The following is a 22,086-nucleotide window of genomic DNA, read 5'->3' as shown; positions in this document are numbered from 1 at the left end:
GAGGAGGAGGAGGAGGAGGAGGAACAGGTATTGCAGCAAATTTATATATAGCTAAGGCCCCCAGAGGGTAACAAAAACCAAACAAAGGAACAAGTGGAAAAATGCAAGATACAGCTGTAAAGAGAGGGCCTTTGGCACTGGACTAAGAAGTTGCAATTTCTTAAGACAGAAGGCACTACTGACAGAGTTGATGAAATATTGTTTTAGGGAGATTAATCCAACAGCTTTGATGATCTAGCAGCTGTGTGTAGGATGAACTGCAGTGGGAGTCACCAGAAATAAGGAGACCCATGATTTGTTCACTTTTGCCACAAACAATTTAGTCGCTTCTTAGAGTATACAAACTTAGTAATTATATGCATGTTCAACATTAATTAATTTATTTATATAACCTTTCTGGCTTCCTGGCTAACAAAGCATCACACATTTCAGAGGCTGGGATTTTTAATTGTGCCACTGAAGGGAGAAATAAAAATCTTTATTCATATTCTACAGGAAAATATATAGAAGTGGTGAAATGTTTTCACCAAAATGAAATCTCACATGTAAACTAGAATGAAACTTGCCAATATATTACCCGAACGTCTTACAAATGATGTTAATTTGCCAAGATTTTTTCCACCTAGTGACATTCTAGATGTGTTCACTGTACAATAAATCTTTCTTTTGGGGCCAGCTCACAAGGAAAAGTGGAGAAAGAAAAAGTATTTCTACATGGGAACTGAGATAAGTCTCTACATGGGAGCTGAGATAAGATTATGAAAGACAGAAATAGGGAAAGTGGGAAAGATAAATTTTTAAAAGTGTAATCAAAACAGTATAAAGCATATAAAACCCAACTAGAATTATTACATATTTCTTAAATATGCTTTCAAATTAAGACAATCCTTCACTGAGAATTCAGGACAAAGTAAATTAGATTTCTGAATCTCAGACACCTATGTTGAATTCTGGAAAGCCTCTATATACCTGTCAGGGTCATCTAAAAACTTGTAAGATCCCCCTTAATTTGCCTTAAGTCCTGTAGATAAAGGAGGGCCTGGACCTTAATGGGGCAATATTCACCAGGCAGTAGGGGCAGGAGTGAGACTGGGACTTGCCTAAAATGAGAATTTCTAAGATGAGGTAAGCTTGAAAGAAAACCTGGATATGGAGGACGAAGTGGACCAGGAGGAGCAGGACCAGAGAGAGCTGAGTCCCCCGCTGGAGGTATCTCTAAGGTTTGCTTACCTATCTCCCTGGAATTGCCCTTTGCAGCCTCTCTGAGATGGTCGCTAGGAGGGCAGAATCAATTCTACAATGTTGGCAGAGGTCCAGATTACCCTGCAAGGCAAAGAAAGCCTGCATGTATGGAACCTTGGACCATTTGCCCTCGCGTTTACAGATACAGTTCTGAGAGATGGGGTGGTAGTGGGGGCGGGGGCTGAAAGCCTACAGCAAATTCTAATTTGGCAGTGATTAATCTATTTCCCACACCCCAAAACTGATGGGTTGACAAGAAAATTCTGATTATTTTTTCCTCTCGGGGTGTGTTAATCACAGCAAAGAAGCAGCTGTTTGTCTTTGAGGCTCCTACTTAACTGATACTAAAGAACAGATAGTGATCTCAAACTCAATCTTTTAGACATCAAAAAGTCTCTAATTACCTCAAAGGATATCAAAATTATTAATAACAATATTTTAAATATTACATATTTTACCCAAATGTCATGTATTTTAGCATATTAGGAACAGAACGAGGGGATATTGTGATATTTTAAATATGCAATACTCTCACTACACTTCATGATTTTCCTCACAAAATGCTAACTATCCTGGGGTCAGCTGAAACAACAACAAAATAATTGCACCACCACTCTTTATCTCTGTTAAAAACCCTCACACAGACCAGGCACAGTGGCTCACACCTGTAATCCCAGTGCTTTGGGAGGTGGAGGGGAAGGATCGCTTGAGCCCAGGAGTTCAAGACCAGTCTGGGCAACATGGTGAGACCTTGTCTTTACAAAAAATCCAAAAACTACCTGGGTGTGATGGTGTGTGCCTGTGGTCCCACCTACTTGGAGTCTGAGGCAGGAGGATCACTTGAGCCCAGGAGTTTGAGGCTGCAGTGAGCTATGAGGCACCACTGCACCCCAGGCTTATGACAGAGTGAGACCCTGTCTCAAAACAAACAACAACAAAAACAACACCTTACCCATAGAATAACAGCCATGTTTGCCACAAAAGGAAGTACCCGTGATCACATTTGTGGGAAAAAAGAACAAGGTCACTAGGTTTAAAGCCTTATAAACTGTTTAATAATGCATACAATGGGCTCCATCTAAGGATAGTTGATATTGATCTATACAGTCATTAAGAGGTAGGAGAGAGAGAAACTAAAATAAAAAAATTTCCATTAAAGATTGGTAAAATTGGAAAATCATAGGACTATGCATCTTATTTGTGGGGGGGGGGGAACCTGCCCACACACAAAGAATTTATTTGGCAAACAAATTCAGTGGAAATGTTAAAAGACATAAATAGTACACCTGCCCAAAAAAGAACATTCATAGCTTTTAAAAATGCTTTAAATTTATGAGGTAATGAAAATAATTATGATGGCCTTTTCATTCTTTAGGCACAATCATTCAAGTTGGCATATAACTTTGTTTCAAACATCTTGGTCTTTACTCATATTTCTTCGTTTTTAGCGATAGTTAATTCTTTGAGAGATTTATCTCCTCAAGGCTTGGAAAATTTAGACATCCACAGGTAAGTTCTTTAAAAATTATAATAATTCTACTTTGAAAGACAAAGCAAACAAACTTTCTGGGGACCATAAGTGAATAAATGGAAATAATAACAATGCAACTTATGAAACAGTCATTTTGTCTGAGATGGGAAATGACTATTTGGAAGAAGGAAAATAAACTCCTTATGTGAGTTTAGTATAGTGGCTCTCATTTTTCTGCTGCCACATGATTCAGCTGTTCAAACACCTCTCATGATATCCAGTACTTCTCAGAATTAGTAATGCTCCCAGTTAAGAATCACTAATTCTTTTAAAATTTTGAACTGAAATTTAGTAATAGAAAGTATCACATTCAAATTCTATCTCTATTTATGACTTAAACATAAGTCCCTAGACATTTTTCCCTAGGAAGTTTTTGGAGCCAAAGCTTATGAAAGTATGAAGTTTTCTTTTAAAAGCATTGCTGATTTCTTTCACTACCATCAAAGGTAACACCACTTATATCCAGAATCACTTATATACATCACTTATATACAGAAGTTTTAACAAGAGAAAACAAGATCAAAGAAAATTATTCTACAGTGACAAAAGGGTACCACATAATTTACAATAATCATTGCCAGTTTTTGAGTGCTTACCATGTGCTTGGATAAACTACTCTGCATGCATTTTTTCACTTAATCTATATAACAATCTCATGAGGCAGATGTTATATTATCCCCATACTTCAGATAAAGAAATCAGGACTATGGCCAGGTGCAGTGGCTCACACCTGTAATCCCAGCATTTTGGGAGGCCGAGGCGGGTGGATCACCTGAGGTCGGGAGTTTGAGACCAGCCTGACCAACATGGAGAAACCCTGTCTCTACTAAAAACACAAAATTAGCTGGGTGTGGTGGCGCATGCCTGTAATCCCAGCTACTAGGGAGGCTGAGACAGGAGAATCGCTTGAACCCGGGAGGCGGAGGTTGCAGTGAGCCAAGATTGCGCCACTGCACTCTAGCCTGGGCAACAAGAGTGAAACTCCATCTCAAAAAACAAAACAAAACAAAACAAAAAAGAAATCAGGACTAAAAGAGGTTAAGTAACTCGCCAAAGGGTCTCCTAAGCTAGTAAACTTTTGATCTCAACCATTCTGTTATACTACTTAATGTTTATCTGGCAATTTTATATCCACTATCTCTACTATTTCTCCAGACCTCCTATAAAACAGCAAGGATTCTGTTCATTTTATAAATCAGTAAATTTAGGCTGACAAACCAAGTGACCTATCTATAGTCACAATGGTAAGAATAGTAAAATAGCAATCAGACCTTCTGATGCCAAATCATCAGGAAAGGTAAGCTTTTAAAAATTTCTTTCAGAAATTCATTCACTACCTGCTACCACCTATTTGACACACAATCCTAATAAATTTGGGTTTTCCAGTTTCTGTGTCCATGACAGAGTAGAAGGGAACTAGCTTTTGCTCATGCTAGGAGCTATACTAGGTACTTTACATACACTACCTCATCTAAACTTCAGAACACTATGAAATAAGCAGCATCCCACATGAGCCAACAGAATGAGGAGTTAAAACATAAGTCCAAAGATTATACAGAAAGAACAGCAAACAAGGCCTCTTAGACTCCTCATGAATACGGCAAATTCTTTGAAGATTGGGATATTCCCAATCCTAAACAAAATGCCTTCTGAGCAGGAACCAAATAAATATTTTAAATAAATATTACATGACTGTAACATCTACAACCTAGACTCATCTCATCATTTACCCATCATTTCCTGAGCATCTCTTAACAGAAATTCAGTCAGCAGCCACTAATAATAGAATGGATTTGTGACCATCAGAAATCACTTACAGTAAGTGCATAATAACGGTAATAATACTATCAGTAATAATAAATAATATCAATAAAACCTCAGGGCATCTAATGTGTCACCAATTCCTATGATTTCTGATTCAGTAAAATCTCTCAATTGCATACTGCCTTTCCCTTCTGATTACAGTTCCTCTTACCCTAACCATTGCCAAGATAATTCCACACTCTACACCCTCCACACTGATGCTAGACTTATTTCCTAAAACACAAACCTGATCACATTGTTTCACTTTATAAAAGGACTGTTGACCCTCTGCTGACTTCAAAATCAAGTCCAAGAGCTGTGACTTTCAAAGTCTTTCAAAATGACCCTAATCACCCTATCTAACCTAATCTTCCTCTTTTTCTCAAAGTACTATCCATTCCACCCTTGCTTAACTACTAGCAGTGCCCCTGCACAAGCCCCAGGCCTCTCTGTCTTTCCTTATGCTGCTCTTGGACTTCAAAAGCCCTTTGCTTCCACCCACTCATACTCTCTACCTGTTAAAAGTCACCTTTTCTTTCTGAAGTTCAGCTTAAATAGCTTAACAAATAAGATTTCTTTCAGATAACATTTCTCACAAAATAAACACTTTCCCCCAACTAAATCCAAGACTCAGGCTTTATTCCAAGTTAAGCAGCTAACTCTCACATCTCTATTTCCAAACCACACTTTGAGTAGCACTATAATCTGATCTTTTCCATGTTTCATTCCCTGTCAGTAAATTCCAAAAGGCACAAGTCACATATGACTTCTTTAAATGTAGAAGCAATAAATGATGTAATTCATACTATAAAATGGAAGCTATTAAGTTGTGATTTAACATAAAGTAGGCCATACTGTATTACATCCAAATAATGGATGCTATATGGAGCAGAGCATATATTAAAGGTTTAAATTCGGCTGGGTGCTGTGGCTCACACCTGTAATCCCAGCACTTTGGGAGGCCAAGGTAGGTGGATCACTTGAGGCAAGGAGTTCGAGACCAGCCTGGCCAACATGGAGAAACCCCATCTCTACTAAAAATACAAAAATTAGCCAGGTGTGGTGGCACACACCTATAATCCCAGCTGCTTGGGGGGCTGAGGCAGGAGAATAGCTTGAACCTGGGAGGCAGAAGTTGCAGTGAACCGAGATCACATCACTGTACTCCAGCCTGGGGGACAAAGTAAGACTCCGTCTCAAAACAAACAAACAAAAATGGTTTAAATTCAAGCTGTATCACCTTCTAACTTATTGTGTGACCATGAGCAACCTACTTAACCTCTTTGAGCCTCCCTTTACCTATATTTAAATCAAGGATGGCATCAGTACCTACCTCAGAATGTTTGTTGTAAAGGTTAAAGGATATAAAGCATTAGCACAGTATTTGTACATACTAACTGCTAAACAAATGGTAGCTATTATTATTAAGCTCACAGAATATGTGTAAATACGTAATCACTTTGATTTTTTTCAGTCAGGGAACTGATTCAGGACTTTCCTTTAATGGTTAAGGTTTTTAAAAATAAGGTTCTTTGACAATTACTTAAACAGCTGATAGAGAAATAAAAAGGCTGGCACAGTGGCTCAGACCTGTAATCCCAGTACTTTGGGAGGCTAAGGTGGGAGGATTGTCTGAGTCCAGGAGTTCAAGACCAGCCTGGGCAAGATGGTGAGACCCTGCTCTAATTAAAAAAAAAAAGATATAAATAGATCAGTAACAGCTGAACTCTAATATATACAGGTGATAAATATATAACATATATAATATTTTATGGTTATTATCAGAATGATACGGTTATAATAAATGGTTATCATAAATAACCATATTTATTATAAATAACCATGATATTTATGGTAATATTCACAGTAATATTCATGTGTGATGGGGGCAAAGGTGTACTACTGCATAGAAGGAAGTCACTAAGCCTTTGTCTCACAGCATGGACAGAAAACCAATTATAACAAATACAAAACACTGTGATATGGATTAGGGCAGGGGTCCCTTATCCATAGTTGGCATTGGTATTGGTCTGTGACCTGTTAGGAAATGGGCCGCACAACAGGAGGTAAGCAGAGGGCGAGTGAGCATTACCATGTGAGCGCCACTTCCTGTCAGATCAGTGGTGGCATTAGATTCTCACAGAAGTGCAAACCCTATTGTGAACGATGCAGGTGAGGGATCTAGGTTGCACATCTAACCAATGCCTGATGATCTGAGGTGGAACAGTTTCATCTTGAAACCATTCCTTACCTACCATCCATGGAAAAACTGTTTTCCATGAAACCAGTCCTCGGTGCCAAAAAGGTTGGAGACTGCTGGATTAGGGAATCCCAAATTTTGGGGGGTTTTTGAGACAGAGTCTTGCTCTGCAACCCATGCTAGAGTACAGTGGGCAATCACAGCTCACTGCAGCCTCAACCTCCCAGGCTCAAGAGATCCTCCCACCACAGCCTCCCGAGTAGCAGGGACTACAGGCACGCATTCACCACACCCAGCTAGTTTTTTTGTTTTGTTTTGTTTTGTTTTTGTAGAGACAGGCATCACTTTGTTGCCCAGGTTGGTCTCAAACTCCTGGCCTCAAGTGATTCTCCTGCCTCAGCCTCCCAAAGTCCTGGGATTACACCCATGAGCCACTGCACCCAGCCCTAAGTGAAGTTATATCAAGAGGAAATTACTAGTCAGCTCTCATGTGTATGTAAGTATGCTTAGAATATATTACACAGACTAGGAGATCTGTAACTATTCAATTAACAGTGTGAACCAATTTATGAATAAATTAAGCTAAATAGTATTTAGCAGATGTCATAATTCCTTTTCTAAACCAGGGTCCTACTGCACTCCTGGCCCTAAGTAACAGGGCTAGAAACCCAGTCAAGCCACAGAATAATGCTCAGAGGACTGGGCACGGTGGCTCACACCTGTAACCTCAGCAATTTGAGCGGTTGAGGTGGGCGCATTGCTTGAGTCCAGGAGTTTAAGACCAGCCTGGGCAACAAAGTGAGACCCTGTCTCTACAAAAAATCAAAAAATGAGGCATGAGGACCGCTTGAGCCCAGGTGATTGAAGCTGTGATGACCCATGATTGTGCCACTGCACTCCCGCCTGGGTGACAGAGATGGACGATGAATGGAAAGAAGGCAGGCAGGCAACTGAAGGACACCCTGGGATGGGTTCACCCCAAGAGAGGGGCTTGTGACTTGGAAAGTATTGCGGGGAGAAAAAATAAAATAGAAAAAAAAAAAGAATAACGCTCACAGAAGGTCATAACTCACTCTATTCAAAACTCAAAATGCTACTTGGGACACCGTATAAGGATAAGGGCCTTCCCATTATACCTTCCTCTATTATTTGAAATTTCCATTAAAAAAAAAAAGACATGTATGGGAAGGTACAAACAGGCACCTGACGCCAAAACTCTCAAGCCTAAAAGCTCAGGAAGATAGGCAACTAACAAGATGTTTAATATAAGTTTGGCAAAGACTAAGATTAGTGATAACTGGCTCTAGCAAGAATGTGGAGGAAACAACATTTTCATATACATCATCTCTCAGTATCCATGGAGAGGACTGACACCAAAGCCACCATGGATATTCAAGACCCTTTTATAAAATGATGTAGTAGTTGCATTAACACCTACACACATCCTTCTATATACTTTAATTCATCTCTAGACTACTTAGAATACCTAATACAAATACTCCGTAAATAGTTGTTATGATGTATTGTTTAGAAAATGACAAAAATAAAATTCTGTACATGTTCAGTACAGGCGCAACCATCCTTTTTTTTCCCCCAAATATTTTCCATCCAAAATTGGTTGAATCCATGGATGTGTAACCCATGGATACAGAAGGCTCACTGTCCTGGACATGAGACTATAAACTGATACAACTTTTTTGGAAAATGATTCAGCAATATTTATTAAAATTTTAAAAGCTTATACCCAGCAGGGTATGGTGGCTTGTAATCCCAGCACTTTGGGAAGCCAAGGCGGGAGGATCTCTTGAGTCCAGGAGTTCGAGACCAACCCGGCCAACATGGTGAAACCCCATCTCTACCAAAAATACAAAAATTAGCTGGGCACAGTGGCGCATGCCTGTAATCCCAGCTGCTCGAGACGCTGAGGCAGGAGAATCACCTGAACTCGGGAGGTGGAGGTTACAGTGAGACGAAATCACACCACTGCGCTCCAGCCTGGGCAACAGAGCAAGACTCTGTCTCAAAAAAAAAAAAAAAAAAAAGCATCCAAACGGAAAGGACAAAATAAAATTATCCGTTTATAGATGATATAGTCTTGTATGTAGAAAACCCTAAATGGTCCAGAAAAAAACTGTTAGAATAAATGAATTCAGCAAAGTAGTAAGATACAAAGACAATACAGGAAAATCAGTTGCATTTCTATACACTAAACAATGAACAATCCAAAAAGAAAATTATAAAAACAATCTCATTTTCAGTAGCATCAAAAAGAACTAACTTAGGGAGTTGGGAAAGGGGTTAAGGGAAAAAAAAGGAAAATTTAAAAAAAAATTTTAATGAATTAACTTAGCCAAAGAGGTAAAATATTTGTACAATAAAAACTATAAAACATTACTGAAAGAAATTAAAGACATAAATAAAAACACATCCCATAATCATAGAAGTCTTAATACTGTTAAGATGCCAATAATACCCAAAGCAATCAATAGATTCAATGCAATCCCTATCAAAATTCCAGTGATGTTTTTTACAAAATTAGAAATGCTCATCCTAAAACTTATATAGAATTTCAATGGCCAAAACAATCTTGAAAAAGAAAACAAAACTTGAGGATTCACACTTCCTGATTCCTACTACAAAGCTACACTAATCAAAACAGTATGGTACCGGCATACAGACAGACATATATCTCATATTCAAAAGAATATGAATAGAATAGACAGTCCAGAAATAAACATTCACATATACAGTCAAAAGATTATGTCCAAGGGTGCCAAGATCATTTAATGGGAAAGAATAGTCTTTTCAACAAATGGTGCTAGGAAAACTGGATATCCACATACAAAACAATGAAGTTGGAGCCTAACGTAACACTATATACAAAAATGAACTCAAAATGGATCAATGATCTAAATGTAAGACCTGAAAGTATAAAATTCTTAAAAGAAAACATAGCGCAAAAGCTTCACAACATTGGATTTGGCAGTGATTTCTTGGATATGACACCAAAGGCAAAAGCAACAATAGAAAAGACAAAGGGGACTTCATGAAAATTAAAAACGTTTGTGTGTCAAAGGGCACTATCAACAGAGTAAAAAGGCAACCCACAGAATGGGAGAAAATATTTGCAAATCATACATTTGATAAGGGATTGGTATCCAGAATACATAGAGAACACCTAAAACTCAACCACTAAAAAACAAAGAACCCAATTCAAAAATGGGCAAAGGATTGGAATAGACATTTGTCCAAAGAAGATATATAATGGCCAATAAGCACATGAAAAGATGCTAAACATCACTAATCATTAGAGAAATGCAAACAATGAGATACCACTTCACACCCATTAGGATAGCTACTCTCAAAAAAAGTAGAAAATAAGTGTTGGCAAAGATGTGGAGAAATTGGAACCCTTATGCACTGTTGGTGGAATGTAAAATGGTACAGCTACTGTGTTAAACAATATGGCAGTTCCTCAAAAATTTTGAAAAAGAATTACCATATGATCCAGCAATTCCCTTTCTGGGTATATAGCCAAAAGTAGGGTCTCAAAGAGATACTGGTACATCCATGATCATAGCAGCATTATTCACAATAGCTAAAATGTAAAAGCAACCCAAGTGTCCATCAACAGATGAATGGATAAGCAAAATATGACATAAAAATATACATACAATAAAATATTATTCAGCCTTAGAAAGGAAGGAAATTCTGACATATGCCACAACATGGATTAACCTTGAGGACATTATACTGAATCAAGTAAGCCAGTCACAAAAAGACAAAATACTATATAATTCCACTTATTTGAGGTAGTTTCAGGGGTCCAAAATCATGGAGGCAGAAAGTAGAATGGAGTCTGGCAGGGACTGGAGGGAGGAAAAAATGGAGAGTTACTGTCTAATATTTAAAAACCTTCAGCTTTACAAGATGAAAAGAGTTATGGAGATGAATGGTGATAATGGTTACAGAACATTATGAATGTATATAATACCCTGAACTGTATACTTAAAAATGGCTACAATGATAAATTTTATGTTACATTTATTTTATCACAATAAAAAATTTTTTAAAGGCAGCTGGATATATGAGCCTAGAGTTCAGGGGAAGAAGTCTCAGCTTGAGATATAAATTAAGCTGTCGTCAGCATATAAACAGAATTTAAAGCCAAGAGACAGAATGAGATCACCAAGGGAACAAGTACAGATAGACAACAGGTCCAAGGACATGGAGCAGTTCAAAGTTTCAAAGTCATGGAAAACAGGACCAACCAAAGGAAATTGTAAAGAATGGCCAGTAAGGTATGAAAAGAACCAAGAGAAAGTGATATGTCCTGGAAGCTACGTGAATAATGTTTTCCAAGAACGTGGGAGAGATCAACAGTCAAATGATGCTGATAGATCAAGTAAGGTAAGGGACAAACGCTGACCACTGGAAATAATCTGAAAGCCACCGACGACCTTGGCAAGAACAGTGTGGACGTAGTGGAAGATGAATGCCTTACCAGAATGATTCCAAAGAAAATGGACACAGAGGAATGAGAGGCCGCATATATAGATAAATCTTTTAAGAAGTTTTGCTCTAAATGGAAGCAAATAAATGAGGAATGCTAATAAAGTGAAATCAACAGAATTTTTCTAATAAGAGAAAAATTGTTGCAGGATCCTTGGGGTGTCGCTTTTCTGGCCAGAAACCTCTGTGGCTGGTGGTGCCCTTGCCTGAGTTTTGCTCGGGTCTGTTGGGCTCATTCTGCCTACTTGGGCTGGCAGGCTGCACTCGGTTCATGCTACCAGCCTGGATCCCATGCCTGCCAACGGCAAGCCAGGCATGGAGTGGCAAGGGGTGTGTAAGCAAGCGAGCATGGGGTCGGACCACTGTGCACAGGCATGCTGCCTGCTGCAGTGGGGCGGGCAGCTCCAGGTGCCAGCATGGGTGCTGGCTCTCTGTAAGGCTGTGGCTAGATCAGGCACACCGCAAGCAGCTTCCATGGTTGCCACCAGGGAACATGGTGGCACCTGGAAGCTTGGAGCCTCCAGGAACCACAGGGAACCAAAGAGTCACAGCCCTGGCTTGGGGAGCTCCAGGTCTGAGCTCCCTGAAGGGCTGCAGCTCTTCTCTCCTCTTTATCTGCAGTATGGCAAGCAAGGGGTATGTTTCAGCCCTGTTTGTGTTACAGCTCTTTCAGCCTTGCCTTTCGGCAGGTCCCAAGTTCTTGTGCTGTGTCCAGGAAGAAAGGGGTAGGAAGACAAGTGGAGGGTGAGCGAGGCAAAGAGGAGCTTTACTGAGTGACAGAGTAGCTCAGAGGAGGCCCTGAAGTGGATAGCTCCTCTCTACAGGCAGGTCATCTCAACGTCTGCTCAGCTCTGGCTGAGCCCGAGGCTTCTACGGGCCTCAGAGGGGAGGAAATGTGAGCCAGTTGGTCTGTGAGTGGCCATGAATGGGACCGGAAAAGGCACCACAAGTTCCCGCTTCTGTCTGTAGGGCTGGCCCCCAGCCTTTAGGCCCTCACTGGTCTGAAGGCGGGGCCTCACCAGGGACCCAACCCCTTCCACCCAGGAACCTGTCTGCCTCCTGCTGCTGTTCGTGGTGCCCAGGCTGTAGGTGCCAAGGGGTACCTGTAGGCCAGTGCTGAGCTTCCCTCAGCCCCTCATTGGCTTCCTTCCTATGTTTGTCAGCACCCAAAGTCCAGAGTGGGCTGAGGTGACAGGAGGCTGGTATGTCAGCACTGCCCTGAGCGTGTGCACACCTGGCTGGTCTGTGACAGCACCTGGGCTCCACTCTGACTTTGCTCTGAAATCAAATGGGCGCCAACAGCAGGGAGAGGCCAGGAAGTGGGAGCAGGCACTTCCAAGCCTGCGAGGGCAGGGGGGCCTTTCTTCCTGGGCCCCCAAGAGTGCAGGGATGCCTGGGTCCACAGCCACAGTTTGTGTGGCTGCAGCTGCACCTGGGGGTGTGAGGGGTGGGCTCCTGCCTGCTCCATGGAATGGGAGGCCTGGGTGTGCAGCTGAGACTTGGGTGCCTGCAGCTGTGCCCGGAAGGGCAGGGCTCCTGCCCGCTCCCTGCCTCCACCAAGAGCACAGGGAGGCCAGGGTCCATAGTCATGACAAAGAAGGGCATTACATAATGGTAGAGGGATCAATTCAACAAGAAGAGCTAGCTATCCTAAATATATATATATGCACCCAATACAGGAGCACACAGATTCATAAAACAAGTTCTTAGAGACCTACAAAGAGACTTAGACTGCTACACAATAATAGTGGGAGACTTTAACACCCTACTGTCAATATTAGATCAACGAGACAGAAAATTAACAAGGATATTCAAGACTTGAGCTCAGTTATGGATCAAGTGGACCTAATAGACTTCTATAGAACTCTCCACCCCAAATCAACAGAATATACATTCTTCTCAGTGCCACATGGCACTTATTCTAAAATTGACCACATAATTGGAGGTAGTAAAACACTCTTCAGCAAATGCAAAAGAACAAAAATCATAATAAATAGTCTCTCAGACCACAGCGCAATCAAATTAGAACTCAAGATTAAGAAACTCACTAAAAACCACACAACTGCATGGAAATTGAATAGCCTGCTCCTGAATGACTCCTGGGTAAATAAAGTAAGGCAGAAATCAAGAAGTTCTCTGAAACCAATGAGAATAAAGAGACAACACACCAGAATCTCTGGGACACAGCTAAAGCACTGTTAAGAGGGAAATTTAAAGCACTAAATGCCCACATCAGAAAGCTAGAAGGATCTCAAATCGACACCCTAACATCACAATTAAAAGAGCTAGAGAAGCAAGAGCAAACAAAATCAAAAGCTAGCAAAAGACAAGAAATAACTAAGATGAGAGCAGAACTAAAGGAGATACAGACACGAAAAACCCTACAAAAAAAACTATGAATCTAGGGGCTAATTTTTTGAAAAAATTAACAAAATAGATAGACTGCTTGCTAGACCAATAAAGAAGAGAGAATAGACACAATAAGAAATGATAAAAGGGATATCACCACTGACCCCACAGAAATACAAACTACCAACAGAAAATAAACAACTCTATACAAATATCTAGAAAATCTAGAAGAAATACATAAAGTCCTGGACACATACACCCTCCCAAGACTAAACCAGGAAGAAGCTGAATCCCTGAATAGACCAATAACAAGTTCTGAAATGGAGGCAGTAATTAACAGCCTATCCAACAAAAAAAGCCTAGGACCAGATGGATTCACAGCCAAGTTCTACCAGAGGAACAAAGAGGAGCTGGTACCATTCCTTCCAAAACTATTCCAAACAATTGAAAAGGAGGGATTTCTCCCTAACTCATTTTATGAGGCCAGCATCATCCTGATACCAAAACTCTGGACACAACAAAAAAAGAAAACTTCAGGCCATCGATGCGAAAACCCTCAGTAAAATACTGGCAAACCGAATCCAGCAGCACATCAAAAAGCTTATCCACCACGATCAAGTTGGCTTCATCCCTGGGATGCAAGGCTGGTTCAACATACACAAATCAATAAACATAATCCATCACATAAACAGAACCAATAACAAAAACCACATGATAATCTCAATAGATGCAGAAAGGCCTTCGATAAAATTCAACATCCCTTCACGTTAAAAACTCCCAGTAAACTAGGTGTTGATGGCACATATCTCAAAATAAGAGCTATTCAGGACAAACCCACAGCCAATATCATACTGAATGGGCAAAAGCTGGAAGCATTCCCTTTCAAAACCAGCACAAGACAAGAATGCTTCTCTCACCACTCCAATTCAAATAGGAAGAATAAACAGGCAACCTACAGAATGGGAGAAAATTTTTGCAATCTACCCATTTGACAAAGGTCTAATATCCAGAATCTATAAGGAACTTAAACAGATTTACAAGAAAAAAACAACCCCATCAAAAAGCAGGCAAAGGATATGAACAGACACTTCTCAAAAGAAGACATTTACGCGGCCAACAAATATATGAAAGAAAGCTCAACATCACTGATCATCAGAGAAATGCAAATCAAAACCACAGTGAGATACCATCTCACACCAGTCAGAATGTTGATTATTAAAAAGCTAAGAAACAACAGATGCTGGTGAGGCTGTGGAGAAATAGGAACACTTTTACACTGTTGGTGGGAATATAAATTAGTTCAACCATTGTGGAAGACAGTGTGGTGATTCCTCAAGGATCTATAACCAAAAATACCATTTAACCCAGCAATTACATTACTGGGTATACACCCAAAGGAATATAAATCATTCTACTATAAAGACACATGCACACATATGTTTATTGCAGCACTATTTACAATAGCAAATACATGGAACCAACCCAAATGCCCATCAATGATAGATTGGATAAATAAAATGTGGTACAGGCATGGTGGCTCATGCCTGTGGTCCCGGCACTTTGGGAGGCCGAGGTAGGTGGATCACTTGAGGTCAGGAGTGCGAGAACAGCCTAGCCAACACGGTGAAACCCTGTCTCTACTAAAAATACAAAAAAATTGGCCAGGCATGGTGGCATATGCCTATAATCCCAGCTACTTGGGAGGCTGAAGCAGGATAATTGCTTGAACCCGGGAGGCGGAGGTTGCAGTGGGCCAAGATTGTGCCACTGCACTCCAGTCTGGGTGACAGAGCAAGACTCTGTCTCAAAAAAAAAAAGAAAAGAAAAGAAAAGAAAATGTGGTACATAAACACCATGGAATACTACGCAGCCATAAAAGGGAATGAGATCATATCCTCTGCAGGGACATGGGTGAAGCTGGAAGCCATCATCCTCAGCAAATACAGAAACAGAAAATCAAACACCGCATGTTCTCACTCATAAGTGGCAGCTGAACAATGAGAACACATGGACACAGGGAGGGGAACAACACACACCAGGGCCAGTTGGGGGGCAGGGGGCGAAGGGAGGGAGAGCATTAGGACAAATGGCTAATGCATACAGGGCTTAAAACCTAGATGACAGGTTGATAGGTGCAGCAAACCACCATGGCACATGTATACCTATGTAACAAACCTACATGTCTGCACTTGTATCCCAGAACTTAAAGTAAAATTTACAAAAAACAAACAAACAAACAAACAAAAAACCCTGTTTTACCTACTAGCAAGAACAGAGAAAAGGAGCACTTGGCCCAACCCTGAGAATTAAGAGGATTCCTGAAGGAGCTGTCCCATGCTGAATCATTAAGGCTGAGTAAGAGTGAGTCAAGGGAAGTAGGGAGGGGACTTGAAACATCATGAAAAACAAAGGTAAGACATAACATAGTGTGGGGTTGGTAGGGGGAGTCAAGAGGACTAGTATGTGATGTATGAGACTGAGAATGACAGGAGATGAGGCTAGAGAGGTAAGCAGTCACCAAGCCTTTTAGGACATATCATGCAGTACAACCTTTATCATATGGAGAACTTGCGACTATAGGGTTTAGGCAGGGACATACTGAGATCAAACTGATATTTCATTCAATGAAGAAGTACCTTGAAGAGTACCAGACTAAAGAGTTGGAGACAGTTAAGAGGCTACTGAAATAAATAATAAGGCCCTGAATTATGACAGTGTTAGAAGTAGTAAGAGGGGCTCAGTGACAGAAACTATGTGTTCAGTGATAAAGGCAGCAGTTGGTAGCCTGGGCTACTGGACAGATAATACCAGTATCTGTATTTGGAAATACTGCAGCAATGGTGGATAGTGAATGAATCACTTCAGTTTTGGATATGTTGCTTTTAGATTCACTATAAGGACATCTAGTAAGTAAAGGTAAGCAGACAGCAGAAAATTCAGACTCCAGGGTTCAATATATCTAAAAAGTATCCACATTTGAATGGTCACCAAAATTATTCTAATATATAAAATGATCCAAAAATAACACTAACAGGGAAAACAATGACTGAACATTTAGGAACACACATTTGAGGAAAAACCAGTGGGAAAAAAAATGCTTGAAGGAATTTCATATAGTCAAAAAGGTACAAGGAAAATCAGGAAAAGTACCATCCAAGAGGCCAGGGAAACAGTCAAGGGCTAATACCTCCAACCAGTATACAAAGAGAAACCATAATGACTTGAAAAAGCCAACAGAGATCACAAGAGATCAAAAAAAGTCACATCAAATAACAATCTAGACTCTCTAATTCTGTTGTATTAACTTTTTGAAAATTAGCAAAACCTACTGGGACATCTCTTTCTGAGGTCTTAAAGTAGTGAAGTCAATCTAGAGTACAAAAGACTAAAAGGATCAAACACAGATGTATCCCTACCTATAGGGGAAGATCATTTACAGTGATAGGAGATTATCTACAGTGAAGAAAATTATTAATATTATTGTAAGTAAATTGGTACTATATACTTTTTATTTTTATTTTTTTGATTCAGGGCTTCACTCTGTTGCCCAGGCTGGAAAGTAGTGACATGATCATGGCTCACTGCAGCCTCGACCTCCCAGATACAGGTGATGTTCCTACCTCAGCCTCCCAGGTAGCTGGGACTACAAGTGCACAACACTACACTCAGCTAATCTTTTGTATTTTTTGTAGAGATAAGGTTTCACCATTTTGCCCAGGCTGGTCTCAAACTCCTAGGCTCAAGTGACCTCCTGCCTCAACCTCCCAAAGTGCTGGGATTATAGGCGTGAGCCACCACACCTGGCCAATGTATTTTTAATAAGTCAAAACTTATTGTCAAGCACGATAAAACAAATAGAAAATTTTTATTTTATCATTCCTGACTTCTTAATCATCACACATTACCTTCTCACCTATGACTTCAAGTAAACTCAACTACTGACAGTATAAATGTCTTACAGCCCTATGTAACAAGGAAAAGCATTTAAGCATGGATGATGTAGAAACCTAGGCTAGTAATTAGACAAAAATAATACAAATACAATAAAAATGTATCAGAAATGGAAATAATCTTTGATGTTAGATGAAAAAAGATGAGAAAAGGTGAAAATAAATAGAGCAAGAGTCAATTTCTGTTCTTGCTTTTGGCTCTACTTTATCACTTTTTGGCAGACAATCTGTCAAATTAAAAAATCACTTACTCTTAAGATGACTGTACTATGCTATACTAACTGGGAGCGACTCACAGATGTTTGGTCCCACCCATACAGAAGAACTCTACAAGGAACTTTTAAAAAGTCAACAGGAAGCATATTTTCAGATGAGCACCTAAAGCAAAATCGGTAAAGAGTAGAAACCACGTGACAGAATTATTTACTTGAAATGGAAAAGTTAATTGCATTTTCTTGGAGTGGGGTGAGGGAAACTCCCAAGGTGTGAGTCATTGGATTAAAGAACAACTGGATTCAGGATTTAGGCGAGCTAGAAACAGGATTCAAAACACAGCAGAGCAAGCATGCAGCTCTCCGGCCCAAAAAGAAAAAAACCCATGTTGGATTTGTGCCTCCAGAGTTTGAGTCAGACAGACAGAAAGAGAGTGGAGAGGAAGGCATGACCAGATTTGACTTCAACACATGGGAGAATCTAAAACTGTTTTATCTTTTGGTTTATTTCTTCCTTTATTTATACAGTACTAAAACATTTAAATTACATTCAAGGAAACAAAAATGAAAGTTATTTCAAAATTTTACATCTACAAGGATCTAGATGGCTTTGCCACAATGCTTGGCACACAGACTAGACCAACAAAGTTAATGTCATCACAACCTCTCTAGCATTAGCACTAATTTGATTTTGTTAATTTAGTATAACCAACAAATGTATAAAATATTTATTGCTATAGTTACTAGTAAGGAGGAATGCCTGTTTATTCACTAGAGTACATGCATTCATCTTGAATAAACTGACTACTTAACTCCTTGGCCTATTTATCTATCATAATCTTGATGGCCTTTTTTAATACTGGAAACATGAGTATATACTCATGTTTCTATCCTAATGAATGCAAACATGCCCAATTTCCATTTTTGTCATTTTTCATGGAATCAAAGTTTTCAATGTTTATTCAGATGCTCACTGTTTTTATTTGTCTTCACTTGGTTTTAGACTGTAGTAGTTGCTCATTTACCAATAAATTCTGAAGTAGTTTTCATTATTACACTCATACTGCATAGTTTAGAACTTTTCATTTACCTGCTCCAATCACTGCACTTTAACTCTCTTACACCATTTAATTATGTATTTCTTCTCAAGTATAGTGCTATCATCCATTTTTTAAAAGAAACTTTTTTGTGGCTAAGTAATTACATAAAATTAAATGGGCTCCAGGCAATTCTACTCCTAGAGAAATTACCCAAGAGAAATGAGAGACACAAAGAATTGTACACAAATGTTCCTGGCAGTACTGTTCATAATAATCAAAAACTAGAAGCAATCTGAATGTCCATCAAACACTATATAAACAAAATATAGTCTAGCTGAAATAAAAATGAATTAACTATTGATAGATTCTACAACATGCATGAACCTCAAAAACATAATGCTAAGTGAAGGAAACCAGCCAGATAAAAAGACTACATATTATATGACATTATTTGTTTGAAATTTCTAGAATATGCAAATCTGGTACAGACAAAGAGCAGGCTGAGAGCGGTGGCTCAAGCCTGGGAGGCCAAGGCAGGTGGATCACTCAAGGTCAGGAGCTCGAGACCAGCCTGGCCAACATAGTGAAACCCCATCTCTACTAAAAATAATTTTAAAAATTAGTCAGGCTTGGTGGCACATGCCTGTAATCCCAGTTATTCAGGAGGCTGAGGCAGGAGAATCGTTTGAACCCAGGAGACGGAGGTTGCAGTGAGCTGAGATCATGCCACTGCACTCCAGCCTGGGCAGAAAGAGTAAAACTCCATCTTAAAAAAAAAAAACAGCACACAAAGGGCAGATTAGTAGTTGCCTAAGGCTGGGGCTGGGATATAGAATTAACTGCAAATGGCATAGGGAATTTTTTTTGGAGTGATGCAACTGTTTTACAGCTGAATTACAGTGATCGTTGCGTAACTGTATAGAATGACAAAAAAAATTGACTTCAAGTACTTGACTTACATTTATAATAGGTGAATTTTATGGAATGTAAATTATATCTCAATAAAGCTGTTTTTAAGAAGCCAATGAACAGAGGAAGGATAAAAACAACAAAATATAAATATACACATACACATATTTTAAATAACCTTGAAATATAAAAATTTAAAGGATTCAATTTGTTACTGTCAAATGTAGCAAAAAGTATTTTAAATAATAAATATTCAGTGCTTCCAAGAGTACCATAAAAGAAACTTTTCACAAGCTGATCATCATGAGAATGCAAATTGGCACAACCTGTTGTGCCAACTGGCACAAACTACTGGAAAGTAGTTTGGCAAGGCATACCAAGAGAGCATTAAAAATGTGCCCTTTGATCTACTTCTGAGAATCTACCCTAAAGAAATAATTTTAAAAATGAATAAAGATCAGGGTATTAAGATACTGAGCAAAGCATGATTTATAATAGTTAAAAAAAAAAAACAGGAAAAACAGTAAATATTCAACAATGGAAGAATGGATAAGAAGATTACAGCCTATCCATGAATATTATGTTCCCTTAAAAAATGTGTGTGGGCCTGCAGCCTGGTGCAGAGTATAATAACATCCTGGCCACTGCTGCTTGCATTAGAGAGGAAGATGCCCACCTCCATCTCACCCTGTGTGGTGGGCTCACCCAGAAGCCAGCTAGCAGAGTGCTAGTAGCATTCTGCAATTTTGCAAATGAGGCAAACTTGAAATTAAGAAATGTAACCTCAATGGCTGGAAGAGGGCTCGCCTATCACAATAGTGCTCACCAGGGAAGACGGACTCAAATATTACAGGATGACGCAGACTGTTCATCAAATGGAATTTTAAAATGGACCTTTCTGTTTATACAGATTTGCTATATTTATTTCTGTATATAGCTGATTTGCTATATATTGTCACCAAAAATGACAGAAATTATTCACATTTCTGTCATTTTTGTGATGTCAGGAAGACTGCTGGGATGAGGAGGAGGGGAAGGACTTGAAGCCAGGATAAATCCCACAGATCATCTCATCACAGCCTATTAGGCTCTGGCTTTAGCTTTACTCATGAACTTTCTGTCCCAGAAATTCTTGTAGAGCTTACAAGACAAAGAGGAGGTTGTGTTAAAGGAAAAGTAGGGTCAATGCATATGTATGCCAAGAACTTCTACAGGAGCCATGGCATTGTCAGAGCTCAGGTCTCCTGGGAGCTGGTATTGGCTTGGCCTGTGAGTATAACGGAAAAGATGAGGTCTGAATGACTTTATATTTGAAGCCTACAATATAGCCGCTTTGTGGAAATTACCTCCTATTTTCATCTGTGAGAATAAAACTGCTATGGAATAAGAGCATCTGTTGAGACAGCAGCACCCAGCACTGATTACTATAAGACAGGCAATTTTGTACCCGGACTAAGGATAGACAGAATGAATATTCTGTGTGTTCATGAGGCAACAAAGTTTGCCTGTTGTATATTTGGAAAGGGGACCATACTGATGAAGCTGCAGACTTACCATTATCAAGGCACAGTGTAAGTGATCCTGGAGTCAGTTGTACACAAGAAGAAATTCAAGAAGCAAGAGGACTGACTGTATTACGCTTCTCAAAGATAAAATGGTAAATAGCAATCTTGCCAATGTTAAAGAATAAACGGACAGCCGGGCAGGGTGGCTCACAGCTGTAATCCCAGCATTTTGGGAGGCCAAGGCAGGCAGATCACCTGAGGTCAGGAGTTCGAGACCAGCCTGGCCAACATGGTGAAACCCCATCTCTACTAAAAATACAAAAATTAGCCAGGTGTGGTGGTGGATGCCTGTAATCCCAGCTACTTGGGAAGCCGAGGCAGGAAAATCGCTTGAGCCCAGGAGGTGGAGGTTGCAGTGAGCCGAGATGGTGCCCCTATACTCCAGCCTGGGCTACAGAGCGAGACTCTGTCTCAAAAAACAAATGAAAGGAAACCGATGTTGATACAACTGATCCCAAACTACCTTTGGAAGAATTAGGCCGTTACATTTATTGCATTTTGAAGTTTATGATGTAAATCAGTGGATCCAGTTTAAGTAGATTTTTATTTTTTTTAAGACAGGGTCTTACTCTGTTGCCCAGGCTGGATTGCAGTGGTGCAATCACAGCTCACTGTAACCTCAAATCTCTGGGCTCATGCAATCCCCCTGCCTTAGCCTCCAGAGTAGAATCAGGTAATTTTAAGGGGATACTGTAAATTTACTATTATGCCTCAATGGAACATCCATGGTCAACTGTAAGAAACTCTGTATTCTTAACTTTGTTAAAACAAAC

The 22,086-nt window shown here is 39.8% G+C and overlaps 1 protein-coding gene and 1 pseudogene across 47 annotated transcripts in view; one reads left to right on the top strand and one right to left on the bottom strand.

The window, feature by feature from the left end:
- SLMAP (sarcolemma associated protein) overlaps nt 1–22,086 on the bottom strand; it is a 172,465-nt gene that overhangs the window by 107,136 nt on the left and 43,243 nt on the right. The gene's annotated exons all lie outside the window — the stretch shown is intronic.
- Nucleotides 1,150–21,438, top strand: LOC129143452 (pyruvate dehydrogenase E1 component subunit alpha, somatic form, mitochondrial-like; annotated as a pseudogene).

The sequence above is a fragment of the Pan troglodytes genome, chromosome 2, assembly GCF_028858775.2.
Source record: "Pan troglodytes isolate AG18354 chromosome 2, NHGRI_mPanTro3-v2.0_pri, whole genome shotgun sequence".
NCBI classification, from domain to species: domain Eukaryota; kingdom Metazoa; phylum Chordata; class Mammalia; order Primates; family Hominidae; genus Pan; species Pan troglodytes.
This window is presented reverse-complemented; position numbering and strand designations above follow the sequence as displayed.